The sequence below is a fragment of the Dasypus novemcinctus genome, chromosome 2, assembly GCF_030445035.2.
Source record: "Dasypus novemcinctus isolate mDasNov1 chromosome 2, mDasNov1.1.hap2, whole genome shotgun sequence".
Classification (NCBI taxonomy): Eukaryota; Metazoa; Chordata; class Mammalia; order Cingulata; family Dasypodidae; genus Dasypus; species Dasypus novemcinctus.
The window spans coordinates 166,684,990-166,701,029 of record NC_080674.1 but is presented as its reverse complement, the minus strand read 5'-3'; the positions used below and the strand labels follow the sequence as shown (position 1 = coordinate 166,701,029).

General features: G+C 38.5%; 1 protein-coding gene across 2 annotated transcripts in view; it reads right to left on the bottom strand.

The window, feature by feature from the left end:
* SGCD (sarcoglycan delta) overlaps positions 1-16,040 on the bottom strand; it is a 482,630-nt gene that overhangs the window by 114,643 nt on the left and 351,947 nt on the right. The gene's annotated exons all lie outside the window — the stretch shown is intronic.

Here is a 16,040-nt window from a genome sequence, read left to right as displayed (position 1 = left end):
CAGCAACAAAAAATGATTGACTTTTACTCCATGCCAGGCATTTTGCATATATACCTTGCAACTCAATCAATATAAAAACCAAGGAGGTAGACGATACATCATTTCTATTTGCAGCTGAGGGTAGGTTTTTTTTTTTTAATTTTTATTGCTTTGTTTGCTTCTTTTTAGGAAGTACCTGGGATTGAACCCAGAAATTTGTACATGTGAAGCAGGTGCTCAACCACTGAGCTATACCTACTTCCCTAGGAAATAGGTTTTTAGAGTTAATTTAACTTTTTAAAACATTTTTTTCAATTTTACTGATATATATTAATAAAGCATAAATCCATCCAAAGAATACAATCAGTGGCATATGGTGTAATCACTCTCAGAGCACTTTCATTGTTCCAATAATAATAACAAACCAAAAACAGCCAAACTCATCACCTCTCAATCTCTATGCCTCATCTGCTGTACATAGCTGCTATTCTTTTTCTTTCTCTCTAGTATATTTGTATATTTTGTAAAAAGTCTTATATATGCAATATCACCCATATTTGTATTTTACATGAGGTTTTACTATCTCATACAGTCCCATGTTGCAGTTTTTAGCTTTCCTTCTAGTGATATACAAGACGTTAGATTTTCCTTTTCAACCACTGTCATACCTATACAATAGCTCTGCTAGTTCCTATCTCTCCACATCCTCTCCAACATTTACAGTGGCCAGTCTAATAGGTGTGAAATGATATGGCACTGTAGTTTTAATTTGCATTTCCATAATTGCTAGTGATGTTGAACATTTTTTCATGTGTTTCTTCGCTGTCTGTATTTCTTGTTTGGACAACTGCCTTTACAAGTCTTTTGCCCATTTTTTAATTGTGTAGTATGTCTTTTTATTGTTAAGTCATATAGTCTCTTTGTATATCATAGATATTAAACCCTTATCAGCTATGGGAACCAAATATTTTCTCCCATTGAGCTGGCTGCCTTTTTACCCTTTTGACAAAGTGCTTTGAGGTACAAAAGTATTTAATTTTGAGGAGGTTTCATTTATTTATTTTTCTCTTGTTGATTGTACTTTGGATGTAAGTTTTAAGAAACTATCACCTATCACAAGATCTTGAAGATATTTTTCTACATTTTCTTCTAGGACTTTTATGGTTGTGGCTTTTATATGTTGGCCCTTGATCCATTTTGAATTAATTTCTGTATAAGGTGTGTGATAGGGGTCTTCTTTCTTTCTTTTGGATATGGATATACAGTTCTCCCAGCACCATTTGAATAGATTGTTCCAGCCCAGTTGGGAGGGCTTGACTGTGTTGTCAAAAATCACTTGACTGTAGCTGTGAAGGTCTATTTCTAAGTTCTCAGTTTGGTTCCATTTGTCAATGTGTCTGTCTGTATGCCAATTCCATGCTGTTTTTACCATTGTAGATAGGTAATATATTTTAAAGTCTGGAAGTGAGAGTCCTTCAACTTTGTTCATTTTGAAGGTCTTTTTGGCCACTTACCCTTTAAAATAAATTTCATATTTGGTTTTCCACTTCTGCAAAAAAGGCTTTTGGGATTTTTATTCAGATTGCATCGAATCAGTTTGGGTAGAACTGACATCTTAATGATATTTAGTCTCTTAATCCATGAACATGAAATATCCTTCCATTTATTTAAATCTCCTTTAGTTTCTTTCAGCAATATTTTGTAGTTTTCTGAATGCAGGTCCTTTATGTCCTTGCTTAAGTTTGCTCCTAAGTGTTTGGTTGTTTTAGTTGCTATTATACATGGAATTTTTTTTTTCTGATTTCCTCCTCAGATTGCACATCAGTAGTGTATAGAATTGCTATTGATTTTTGCATATTTATCTTATATTCTGCCACTTTGCTGAACTTGTCTATTAGTTCTAGTAGCTTTGTTGTGGATTTTTCGGGAGATTCTAGACATAGTATATCATCAGCAAATGGTGAAAGTTTTTCTTTTATCTTTCCTATTTGGGTGCTTTTTATTTGTCTAGCTTAATTGCTCTAGCTAGAACCTCTAGCACAATATTGAATAATAATCCTGACAGTGAGCATCTTTGTCTTGTTCCTGATCTCAGCAGGAAAGCTTTCAGTCTTTCACCACTGAGTATGATTCTAGCTGTAGGTTTTTCATATATGCACTTTACCATATTCAGAAAGTTTCCATCTATTCCTATCTTATGGTGTGTTTTTATCAAGAATCGATGCTGGATTTTGTCAAATGCCTTTTCTGCATCAGTTAAGAGGATCATGTGATTTTTCTTCTTCAATTTATCAATGTGGTACATTACACTAATTGATTTTCTTTTGTTAAACCACCCTTGCATACCTGGGACAAAACTCACTTGACTGTGGTGTCTAATTCTTTTAATGTGCTTTTGGATTTTGTTTGCAAGTATTTTGGTGAGGATTTTTGCATCTATATTCATTAGAGATATTAGTCTATAATTTCTCTTTTTATAGAATCTTTATCTAGTTTTGATATTAGGATTATGTTGGCTTCATAAATGAGTTTGGTAGCATTCTTTTCTGTTCAATTTTTTGGAAGATCTTGAGCAAGATTGGGACTAGATCATCTTTAAATGATTGGTAAAATTCACCTGTGAATCCATCTGGTCCTGGGCTTTTCATCTTTGAGAGGTTTTTGATGACTGTTTCAATCTCCTCCTTGTGACTGGTTTGTTGAGATCTTCGATTTCTTCTAGCATCAGTGTTGGTCATTTATGTGCGTCTAGAAATTTTTCTATATCCTCTACATTGTCTAGGTTTTGGCATACAGTTGTTCATAGTATCCTCTTATATTCTCTCTTATTTCTGCAGGGTCAGTGGTAATGTCCCCCCTCTCACTTCTGATTTTATTTTCATCTTCTCTCTTTTTTCTTTTGTCAGTCTAGCTAAGGGTTTGTCAATTTTCTTGATCCTCTCAAAGAATCAATTTTTAGTTTTGTTGATTCTCTCTATTGTATTTTTGTTCTTGATTTCATTTATTTCTGTTCTGATCCTTACTATTTCTTACCTTTGGCTTGGTTTGGGATTAGTTTGCTGTTTTGTTTTGTTTTTTTCTATTTCCTCCAGGTGTGCAGTTAGATCTTCAATTTTAGTTCTTTCTTCTTTTTTAATGTAAGCATTAAGAGCTATAAATTTTCCTCTCAGCACTGCCTTTGCAGAGTCCCATAGGTTTTGATATACTGTGTTCTCATTTTCATTTGTCTCAAAATATTTGCTGAAATCTCTTGCAATTTCTTCTTTGACCCAATGATTATTTAAGAGAGTGTTGATTAATCTCCATGTATTGGGATCTCCCTTCATAAGACTTTCATGCCAATGTGCTGGAGGTGCAGTTAATGTTGGGGTTTAAGATATATTTAGGGGATTTGAATCTCTGGACTGACAATGTGATAGCCAGATCCTGAGCCTCAACAGACTCCAGCACCTACAATCTGATTTATTGGACTTACCACACTCAGCTAAGATGGAGTTGAAGAAGGACAACCACCACACCATGGAGCCTAGAGTGATTACAACTGAAAATGGGAGGATTGCATCCAACATCCAGGTGGAATCTGACCCTCCTCTTGACATAGAGGTGCAATGGACACAACCAATCCAATGTCCACATAGAAGAGGTGGCATTGGAATGGGAAAAGTGGACATAGTGGACGAAGGGTATGGGGAAAGGCAGGAAGAGATGAGAGGTGGAGGCGTCTTTGGGACATGGAGCTGCCCTGGATGGTACTTCAGAGGCAATCACCGGACATTGTAAATCCTCACAGGGCCCACTGGATGGAATGGAGGAGAGTATGGGCTATGATGTGAACCAATGTATATGAGGTGCAGAGGTGCCCAAAGATGTACTTACCAAATCCAATGGATGTGTCATGATGATGGGAACGAGTGTTGTTGGGGGGGGGAGAGGGGGAGTGGGGGGATGGGGTTGAATGGGACCTCACATATATATTTTTAATGTAATATTATTACAAAGTCAATAAAAAATAAAAAAATTAAAAAAAAGTGATAAAAAAAATCTCCATGTATTAATAAATTTTCCCTTTTTCTGTCAATTATTGATTTATAGCTTCATTATGTTATAATCAGAGAAAGTATTTCACATGATTTCAATCTTTTTTAAAATTTATTTAGACTTGTCTTGTGATCCAACATATGATCTATATTGGAGTATTGGAGAAGGATCCAGCAACACTTGAAAGGAAGTATATTCTGCTGTTTTGGGGTGCAATGCTTTATAGATGTCTGTTAGGTCTAGTTCATTTATCATAGTATTAAATTTCTCTGTTTCTTTATTTATCCTTTGTCTAGATGTTCTATCCAATATCAAGAGTTGTGTGTTGAAGTCTCCAACTATTATGGTAAAGACATCTATTTCTCCCTTCAGTTTTGCCAGTGTGTGCTTCATGTATCTTGGGCCACTCAGGTTAGGTGCATAAATATTTAGTATAGTTATTCCTTTTTGGTGAGTTGCCCCTTTTATTAATATGTAATGACCTTCTTCATCCCTTAAAACAGTTTTGCATTTGAAATCTATTTTGTCTAATGTTAGTATTGCTACTCCAGTTCTTTTCTGGTTACTATTTGTGTGGATTACCTATTTCTAACCTTTTACTTTTAACCTGGTTGTGTCCTTATGTCCAAGGTGGGTCTCTTGTAGACAACATATAAATGGCTCATATATTTTTTTTATCCATTCTATCAGACTATGTCTTTTGATTGGAGAGTTCAGCCCATTAACATTCAATGTTATTACTGTAAAGGCATGACTTCATCCATTTTTTTCCTTTGCCTCTCTGTTGTCATATCACTCTGTTGTCTGTCTTCTTACCTTTTGGTTTACCATTCCTAATAATCTTCATTTTTAAACTCTTCTCCAAATCTCTCACCCTCACTTTTTCCTTTCAGGCTGCAGCATTCCTTTTAGTATCTCTTTTAATTCTGGTCTTTTGATAAAATATTCTATCAGTTTTTGTTTGTCTGTGAAGACTTTGAACTTTCATTTTTGAAGAATAGTTTTGCTGGATACAGAATTCTTGACAGGCAGTTTTTCTTTTTCAGTACCTTAAAAACATCTTACCACTTTCTTCTTGCCTCCATGGTTTCTGATGAGAAGTTGGCACTTACTCTTATCAAGTTTCCCTTGTGTGCAATGCTTTGCTTTTCTCTTATTGCTTTCAGAATCCTCTCTTCTTCTCTGATATTTGTCATTCTAAATAGCAGCTGTCCCAGGGTAGGTCTATTTAGATTTATTCTGTTTGGGTGTGTTGTCCTTGGATATTGATATTTATGTCTTTCATAAGGGTTGAGAAGTTTCTGGTCATTATTTCCTCAAATATTCTTTCTGTTCCTTTCACATTCTCTTCTCATTCTGGGTCACAAATAGTGTGAATGTTTGTACATTTTGAGTTGCCATTCAATTCACTGAAGCTCTTCCATTTCTTCCATTCTCTTCACTTTCTTTTCTATCTTTTCCAGTTCAGATGTTCTATCTTTGAAATCACTAATTCTCTCTTCAAGCAATTCAAATCTCTCTTGTGTGGTTCTAATGTATTTTTAATCTTATCCATTGTGCTTTCCATTCCCATAAAGTCTGTTACTTTTCTTTGTAGGCTTTCAAATTGTTCTTTATGCTCACCCAGTGTCTTCTTAGTGTCTTTTATTTCTTTAGTTATATTTTCTTTAAATTCTATGAAGTGATTTAGGTGAGTTGTTTGATTATCATTGATAAATTGACATCTCTTCAGGATATCCAGTTAGTTCTTTTGGCTTGGCCATTTCTTCCTATTTCCTAGTATGGCATGTAGTTTTTGCCTATGATTTGTTGTTTAGGCCTATGAATATGTTGGTGAATTTACTCTGATTACCAATTTCTTTCTCTTGCCTATAGTGTTGTTTTTTTTTTTTCTCTCACAGCTATTTTTTGATATTTGGTTCAACTTATTCTAAGTTTTTAAAATTTCCTAGCTTCAGTTATCAAAGTCAGACCAGGGACTCACTAGTGGGGCACAGATTTTCTCCCAGGGGTAGGATACAGAGAGCACTGAGTACAATTTTTGTCCGTGCAATTTCCAGACCAGCCAGCAGATCATGCTCACAAGTGCACCTTTCCATGGATATATTTCAGTCTAGGCTTTCTTGTGTTCCTGCACTAAATCTCCAGAGTAGAGATTCAAAATGGGCACTGCTAGCTATATTCACTGAAGAAAAGCATCCCAACTCCCTCTTCCTTCTCCTTTGAAACAGCTGACAGGGAGGAAGATGTCTCTTTCTTTCTCAGTTGGCTGCAGTGAGCCAGGGGCTTTATGTCAGCTTAATATCTTGGGGTGGGGGAGGGGAGCCCTTCCCAGCCACTGAGGGGGTTTGGGAACTCATGTTTGTAGTTTCAGCTTCTTTGTCTCTCTGTCTCTCACCCTCCTGGGAATTGTGTAGCACTGTTCTGGTCTGCTGACTCTCAAAGCATATCCCTCAGACAACCTTTAGCTCATTCTTCGTTGTTTTTGTGAGAGCACTGAGCTCTGCCTGTTAGTCCATCACCATCTTCCCAATTAAATCTAATTAATAGGATTCCCAATTAAATTAAATTAAATTTTTAAATTGATAAGAAAAGCTGTTACATTTATTGAGAATTTAGCATATGTGAGGAACAGTGGTAAGCTTTATATTAGATATGTTTTTAAATTCCCATAGTGACCACCTAGTAGCACAGTATTGACACTTGCATACTTGAAGGACAGAGAGGTTACTGACTTGTATATGATTCTACTACTACTGAGTGGAAGTACTAGGACTTGATATTAAAATCTGATTAAGGCAGGAAGGTGTGTGCTTAGGACTCTTGATTCAAGTCTAATCTGAGATTCATTTACAAGGACATACTCACAAAGACACATATCTCCTCCCTTTTCCTCCATATTGAATCAAAGGTGGTGTCTTTATGCTATTTCCTCATTATTCAATTCAATTCAAACAACTTTAAAATATTTTGACTATTTCTTTTCTGTGGTTTGGTAATTAAAATGGTAGAAGGAAAGACAAAAGTTGGCATGATGATGACTTCTGCTCAAGTGTGAATTAGCTTTAAGCTCTCAAGAATGCCTGATCTCAATTATTTCTTTACTGTTTCTTATTTTAAAAATGAGTCCCACTCTGGGTTCTGACAGGGACTCCTGTATATTGAGAAACGTATTATCTAAATAAGAAGGTACTGTTTTAATTTGTTAAACTGCTCAAAGCAGATACCATGAAATACATTGGCTTTAACAATGGAAATTTAATAACTTAGAAGCTCACGGTTTTAAGGCTGAGAAAAATGTTCAAATCAAGGCATTTTCAGGTGATGCTTTCTTCTCAAAGACTGGCTGCAGGTGATCCTGAACTCGTCTGTCACATGGCAAAGTACATGGCAGCATCTGCTGGTCTCTCCCTTCTCTTCTGGTTTCATTGCTTTCAGCTTCTTGCTTCTCTCTCTTTCTCTCTCTTTATCTCTCTTTCTCTCTATTCATCCCCTTTAAAAAGGACTCTAGTGAGATGATGAAGATCCACCCCAAGCCATGCTTTAACTAAAGTAACTTGTTTAAAAGGCCCTACTTAGAATAGGTTTATACCCACAAGAATAGATTAACTTTAAGAATATGATTTTCTGGTGTATATACAGTTCTAAAACACCTCAGTTACTAATGGGTCACTGAATTTGACCAAAGACAATTCCAAGAGATACCTCTTTCCACCCTAAATTCCCAAGGGACTTCATATTTTATCATTTGATAGCTGAGCAAAGCTACTCTTAGCTCTTGCCACTTCATTTTTGTGGGTGATAGATCATATAGGGGAACTCTCTCTGTTATGCGTGATGCTTCTGTAAACTTATAACTCTCTAAAAGAAAAGAAAAAAAATGAACTAACCAGGCAAATGAGATAAGTTTACAGTACTTGTAACAGAAGGAAAATAAATATGTTAATCTTGATTTTTAAAAAGATGAAAATATAGTCTTTCAAAATTGCAAATTTTGATTCTATACTTTTCTGGGCAGTGGTATAGCTTTAATTTACAATAGTGTTGATACCAGAACCTGGGTCTTCTAACTCATGGTTTTGTTTCTTTCTATTAATGTTGTAGCCTAGTTGTTGTTAATAAGTTGGACTATTAGGATTCTCCATTGGATTTCAAAAAAAACCTACTATGTTTGATTCTAAGTATTCTACCTATTCAAGGATTAATTTCTGAACCTGTGGCTCAGGTTTATTGTGAAGACCAAATGAGGGAAGCAGACTTGGCCCAAAGGATAGGGCATCTGCCTACCATGTGGGAGGTCTGCGGTTCAAACCCTGGGCCTCCTTGACCCATGTGCAGTGCTGATGCACGCAAGGAGTGCTGTGCCACACAGGGGTGTCCCTCGTGTAGGGGAGCCCCATGTGCAAGGAGTTCGCCCCATAAAGAGAGCCGCCCAGCGTGAAAGAAAGTGTAGCCTGCCCAAGAAGGCACTGCACACACGGAGAGCTGAAACAGCAAGATGATACAACAAAAAGAGACACAGATTCCGGGTGCCGCTGATAAGGATAGAAGAGGTCACAGAAGAACATACAACGAATGGACACAGAGAGCAGACAACTGGGTTGGGGTGGTGGGGGAGAAGGGGAGAGAAATAAATAAAAAATAATTCTGAAAAAAAAAAAAGACCAAATGAGAGGTGTAGCAGTTTGATATGGTTATGAATTCCAAAATTAGATAATGGATTATGTTTGCAATCTGGTTTGTACCTGGACATGATTAAGATATGATTAGGGCTTTGATTGGGGCACACCATTAGGGCATTGAGTCCCCACCTACTAAGGGGCATGATGAAAGGCATGGCAAAGGACAGAGTTGAGGGTTTCTGATGTTAGAATTTTGATGTTGGAGTTTGATGCTGAAGTCTTAACTGGAGCCTCAGGAAGTAAGCATGCAGAGGAAAGTGAAGCCAGCCCCAGGAAGAGAGGACCTGAGCTAGGAGAACACAGAGGAATAGAGACGGCTCTTTAGACTCAGCAGAAACCCCAGGGGGAGAGAGAGAGCCATTCACCTGATAGTCTACAGCTGACCTTGTGGAGAAAACTGAGCAGCTGAGCCCAGAGGAACCCAGGAAGCCTGAACCCTCACAGACATCAGCAGCCATCTTGCTCTAACATATGGAAATAGATTTTGGTGAGGGAAGAAACATATGCTTTATGGCTCTACCCCAAATAAATACCCTTTATAAAAGCCAACAGGCTTCTGGTATTTTGCATCAGCACCCCTTTGGCTGACTAATATAAGAGGTGAACCAGCTTTTTCAACTACACAGCAAATTACAAATATTAGTGATAACTAGCAACACTCAGGTACTTCTCCCTGGATCAACTAGATTCTTTCGATCTTTAAAAGCTGCCCCCTTTATGAGTAGACCCCCTTAAAGTCAGAAGAGAAAGCTAAGTATGATTAAAGTATAAATGCAAGAGTTCCATCTAAGTATATTAAAAGCAATATATGTTTTTATTACTCTCAAAAAATCCTGTCCCAAAGACAAATTTTAGAGACACCAGACACTAACAATTCAATAAGTCTAGGTTCATTTTATGAACATTCTTACTCAGGAAATGTAAAAACTCCTTCATGACAAATGGAAACAACTCAAGGAGAAGGCTCACTAAATAGATGAAGCTGACATTCCCCCAATTCCCTAAAGCACAGGGACTTTCAGAGACCCAGTGCCCCACAGAAATCATCTGTCCAGAGAGCAACTTGAAGAATCAATTCAAGATTTGGCCAAATCAGCCTTACAGAAAAAGAAGGAAACATCAAAGATTTTGCCGAAACTCAGAATTGTAAAGAATCAGCTCCAACTGTGAGATCACACCTGTGTCACTGCAGTAGGCTGCAAGGGATTCTCACACACCATACAACTCAGCATTTGCCATTTTAAATGCCTAGAATGACAGGTCCAATTTGTCCTATCCTTTGCCCCCAATTACAGAAGGTATTTGTAGCTGAGTAAATGGATCTGGTCCTCAATGGAAAGAGATGTGGGGGAAGTATCAAATGGAAGCACTATGTCACTGGGTTGAGTGAAGTCATAAATGTAAAGGGTATAAAACATATTAACTACATATTAGGTGCTCATTATTGCCAGTATTATTAAAAGTGCCTTCTAACTTATGTTTCAACTTTAAGAGGGTACACCTAAGAGATCAGGATATCCATCCTTTATGGTAGGCATCCCTTCTGCTATATAAAGAGGAATTGAGACTTCCCATTAGTCATCTGTTGCCCAGGATGTTATATTCTTTGCTTCATAGACAAAAGAAGGCCATTGGGCTCACACTGCCCTGAATGAGAGGAAGAGATTCAATCCCCTTTCCCGTAGGCTCTATTTTCTGTGCTGTACTCCAAAGAGCTATCTGCTGCAAACCCTGCATCTTGAATTCCTTACTTCTGCCTCTACTTTGGGTCCAAGGCTTCGGCTGGAGGGAGAGTAGGGTCACCTTTATCAGTGGCTAATCTTAATTGTGCACCTACTGTGTGCATGTCCTGAAACCAGAGACTATGTCATCTGTGATCTTTAACAGATTCTGTAAAGAATCAGAAAGAAAGACACACAATCATCCAAGGGGATGGAGGACACAGAACCAGGGGAATGCGTAAGTTTGCTTACAGTGGCTCTTCACTCAGTGTTCTCTACGTTTTCTCTGTCAATGTTGGCCCTTACTGACATTTGTGTGTGGATGGTGGTGATGGTGGTCGTGGTGATGGTGGTGGGGAGGGCGCTGTTCCGTACTGCAGGATGTTGAGCACCTTCCCTGGCCTCTACCTACTAGATACCAGTTGCATCTTCTCCAGTTGTCAAAACCAAAAGTGCCTCTTGATATTGCCAAATATCTTAGGGGCAAGATCACCCCCCGTTTGCGAACATCTGCCTGGTGCTAGTGTGCTGTAACACCCTCCCCTTCTGCCAGCTCCAAGTTAAATGCACCTCGGAATTCAAAGATAGAGCTCCACACTAAACACGAAGCCCTCTGGTCTGGTCCAGGAAAATGAACATGAAATGACACAGACATACCTCAGGGCTTGGGGTCATGTCCTACTCATCGCTATATTTAGCTGAATCCCTAGCTTATAATAATGATCACATGTAGTAAGTGCTTACTAAGCTCTTAGGTTAGAACGGGGGCTTTATCTGGGGGCAACAGATGCCAGGATTCAAGGGTAGGACTCTGTGGGTCTGTAAACTTGAAAGGGATAAATTTTACATCATTATTTCACTGATCGCTATTTAAATCTAGCATGTCCTTCAATTGTGAATGCAAGTAACTGGCTGAAGTAACTACTCATAACTGACGCTGTCACTGGTAGAAATCTGATATTTCGTATCACTGTAAAGCTGTTGCATAGATCTCAAAATATTGCTTAAGCTCATCACAACTCTGAAATGATGGTAGTTATTAGGCCTACACTTGGATCTTTTTAAATATTTTTAACAAAGAATGACATGCATTATTATAACCCAAAATTGTTTTCTGACATGTTAATGACTGTATTTCAATATAACTGATTTTCTTTGGTAATCTCAGGTATTTTGTTTAATGCAGCTAGAAGGATAATTCTGAGAGGGGGCCCAGAGGCTTCAATAGACTAACAAGAGAGTCCATGATAGAAAAAAAAGTTGAAGATCCCCTGCTTTAAAAAGAACACCCAACATGAACATCAGGTAAGGGTTCACAGATAATAGTGTGCCTCTTAGAATTCTTGCATCATCTGCAGAAGGGGCCTAGCTACTATGACGTGAAGATGATGGTGAACTCTCCAGCCAGAGCTGGAATATGAGGTTCAGGCACAGACACACCCGAGCTGTGGGCCCTTAGCACATTATTTTGCCTCTGCAGTCTTCTAATTCTTACTCTTTAAAATGCAGCTCTCTTTTTTTTCAATCCTGAGTACCTTTTCGGATGTTTCTGAGAATCATAAGATGATAACAAAAAAATGTGCAAGTATTCTCATGTAACTAAAATAAAGTGCAAATAGTGATACATATTCAGTTCTCTAGGATCCCATTTCAGCTGTGTAAGAGCCCACTCATGATTTGTGGCCGCATAGACTATGCCCATAACTGGCTTCTCACACATATATAACTTTTCTGTCTGGGAATCATGGAGGGTATGGCAGTTTGATATTATTTATGAATTCCAAAAAGAAAAATCAATTATGTTTGTAAACTGGTTGGTTCCTGTGGGCATGATATCCTTTGATTGTAATAAATTCAAAGGTTTCACCTTTACTTTATTAAATAAAGATTCAGGCTTTGATTCAACCACGCCATTAGAGTGTGACTATGTGGAGTCCCAGCCCCATTGGTGGATTGATAAAACAGACTCTCACACAGTAGAAGATACACAGGAAAGAACACAGAGGGAGAGACAGCTCATTAGCCACAGCAGAGGCCCCGGCCTGATCGTTTACAGCTGACCTTGTAAAGAGAGTGGAGCAGCTGAGCCTGGAAAGAAACGAACCCCAGGGAGAGAGGCGAGCCTTATGCCCGCATACAGCTGAGATCAGAAGAAGCTGGAACCACGGAGTTTTAAGAGGAAGGAAGATTGAACCCTTGCAGACATCACCCATCATCTTGCTTTGACACATGACCGACTTTGGGTGAGAAAATACCTCTTATGGTACCGTGAGTTGGACTCTTTAGGACCTTGTGACTGTAAGCTTCTACCTCAAATAAATACCCTTTATAAAAGTTGATAGATTTCTAGTACTTTGCATCAGCACCTCCTCTTTGGTTGACTAACACAGAATGTAAAAAAGAAAGGAGGATGGGAAGAAGCTGGGGAGGGAAAGGGAGAAGGGATCATGTTAAAATCCAGTCACTGCAAATCTTTTTCTGTAATTCATCATTTCTCAGTGGTTCAGGTGACAGAACTAAAGCAATTTTTAAACTAAAGTTCAGTTACAAGGTTGAGACACAAGGGTAAGAGTGGCTGTGCATATTATTATTTTTTCCAATAAAAATAGCTTCTCCTATTTTCCCTAGCTTTACCCATTGAAATCCTTTAAGGGCTAACTCAAATCTCCTGTGAAACCTTTTTTTGGCACTTCTATAGCCCCAAATCTCTGGGTCACTTTAGGGTACATGGCCTTGTGCTTGAATCTCTCATATATTTCTCATATCTCATACCTGAGCCTAAGTTCCCAGAGGCAGAAAGAGACCATGCCTTATAAATCCAGGGCCCTGGCACCTTCCTCGCTGCCCCAGAAGTCTTTGCTAAGGAGAGACATATTTTCAGAGCCTCATGGAAAGGAAAGAGGGCAGAAGAACTTGCACAGGCACTCAAGCAAGAACACCCTCATTAAATACACAGCAGAACCACTAGAGCCTGCTCACTCCCCAATAACCAGTCAGCGAGACAGAGGGCCTAGAGGGGGAAAGTCATTTCCCCTGGCAGTGGAGAAGCATTTAACAGCCAAAGAAGAAAAGCTCACTGCTCTTGTCCGCAGCTCACACGCATCCTGCATATTGATTTTATATCGCCTCTCTCCTTTGTTTGGTTAAATGCAATCTCTTCCACAAGTCCATGATACAATACAAGTACTTTAAATGTACTGTGACCTCTCATCAGCTCATATCAAGCAACTTAGTAGAAAGAAGAATGCAGTGTGTTCAGAAATCATCGGCCATGTCTACGTTCTTTCTAACCGTGACTTTCCTTCTCTTCATCCTAAGCTCAGTCAGCTTCCTTTGGGTGGAGAGTGGAAAAAAATTAAAAAGCACTGTGAGCTGTCTGTGAGCATGACAAATCTTACAGAGCAGCTTGCAAACTTTTATTTTTAAAATGTCTTTCTGAACGAATTCAACAACTGATCCTCCTCACAGTACCCTGAGTATTCTTTCTAAAACACAAGCTGGATCTTGTCACTCCCCAGTTTGAAACCCTTCAATGTCTCCTCATTACCAATAAGATAATGTCTAAACACCTTAATATAATGCATGGTACACACTATAATATTGTGGATAATAATATATACATACACAAATGTGTGTATATATATGCATACACACTGTAATACTGGGGTTATATAATAAATCTATATATACACGCACAAACACGTGTATTTCTATAGTAGAGTCACATATAACATTTATGTCTATATTTAAATAACATAATGTACATATATAACATTCATACATATATCAGGTTACATAAAAACAATACATATGTACTATATACACATACAAAACATATGTGTATTTGTGTCTCTCTGTGTGATATCTAGAAGCATAGGCTTTTTAAACTAAAAACCATTGAATTGCACACTTTAAATGGCTGATCTATATGGTTTGTGAATTATTTCTCAATAAAGCTGTTATAAAAAACAAACAAAATGCAGGCCCTAGAGTTTGATTACCTGTGTTTGCATCTCATTTTTGCCATTTCATGCGCACAACTTGGGAGAAATTAACTCTCTGCCCGTTTCTTCATCTGTAAAGTGTGTATAACACAAAAACCTCTATAAAAGGTCTGTGTTGTGAGAATGAGTGAGTTGACACATGTACAGGGATTAGAACAGGACCTTGTAGAGCCGGCATTAATAAATGTTAACAATTATAATCATGGCCTTTCCCCTTTCACAGCTGGCACTCTGCTATTTGACCTCTAACCCTGGCTGTGCTGGACTTCAAAACTTTCTCAGGCCATGCTTCCCTACAGGCTACTCCACAGGCCTTAAAAGGCAGCCCCCTTCAGCACCACCACCTCCCTTTTCCTGTCTACCTCCCGTTCCTCAATCCTTCACCTCACTTGAATAATCATTTACTTTAGGAAGTCTTCCCTTACTTGTAAAATTAGGTTAAAATCTCCTGATTTTGTTTTCTTAGCATCCTATATTTCCCTTGTGATGAGATATTCTGATGTAAATGTTTGATATCTATGTTTCTTGCTTGGTGGTGAATTCCAGAAAGGCAGGGACCCAGGTGTCCACAGGGTCAGCACGGCAATTGGCCGGAGTAAGCATTGAATCCATATTTACTGAATGCAACTGAATTTCCTTTTAAATGAGTTCCACCTATAGTATACCTCAATTAATGCTAAGAAGCTTCCTGTTGACATCACTCCTTTCTTTTTTGAACCAGGAATGAACGTTTCTGCATTGTAAATGACCTCTAAGTGTCTAACTGTACCCGGCCTCTCTCTTTGGCTCACAGAAACAAAATAGTATCACATATTCCCAAGAACATTTCAGCCACATTCTGCACATTATACTTGTAAGAGGGAACGTACCTTGGAGGCTCTAGTAGAACCCTGAGACTTTTCCTTAACTTAGACTTTTGGGAAGGAGGTAATTCCTGTTTACACATGCTGATAACAGCAATCACTTTCTAGAAAGATGAATTCACACGTGCCTATTTGTAGGGGAGACCCGGGCAGCTCACCCAGCCCCCTCTGGGGCATGCTTCTGCTGGCCCTGCTTCCTGGAAGGCTGTTGCTTATTCTTTTACATCTACTTAGTCAAATCCTCCCTCTACCCCTTATTCTTTGCCGCAATCTCTCCTCCAAGAAGTTTCTCCTGACCGTCTCTTGGCCTTGGTATCTATTGGCTAGTTCTCTCAGTACCTACCGCTGCAGCCAAGTTCTAGGTTATATTTTTGCAGAAATTTCCATGATAAAAAAAACATTTGCACTGCTACTTAATATTCCACTTGCACTTGGACACCCCTACTAGACTAACACCTACTTGAGGTCAAGTGCCCTTACATCCCTGCATTGAAGAAAGTGTGGTAACTGTTTTACAAATGGTGCTCAAGAGAAATTTGTGGCAGGAACTATGTATAATAACAGGCATCATTACACTGAACATGAATTATGTTCTTGGCACTGTGCCACGTGCTGTACATTACGTGAGTACTCTTGTTATCCCCATTTTACAGGTGAGCTACTGGAGGCTGTCAGAGATTTAGAAACTTGCCCTAAGAGACACCACTAGAACCAGGAGAGGAACTCAGGCCATCTGTGTCTAAACCCCATTCT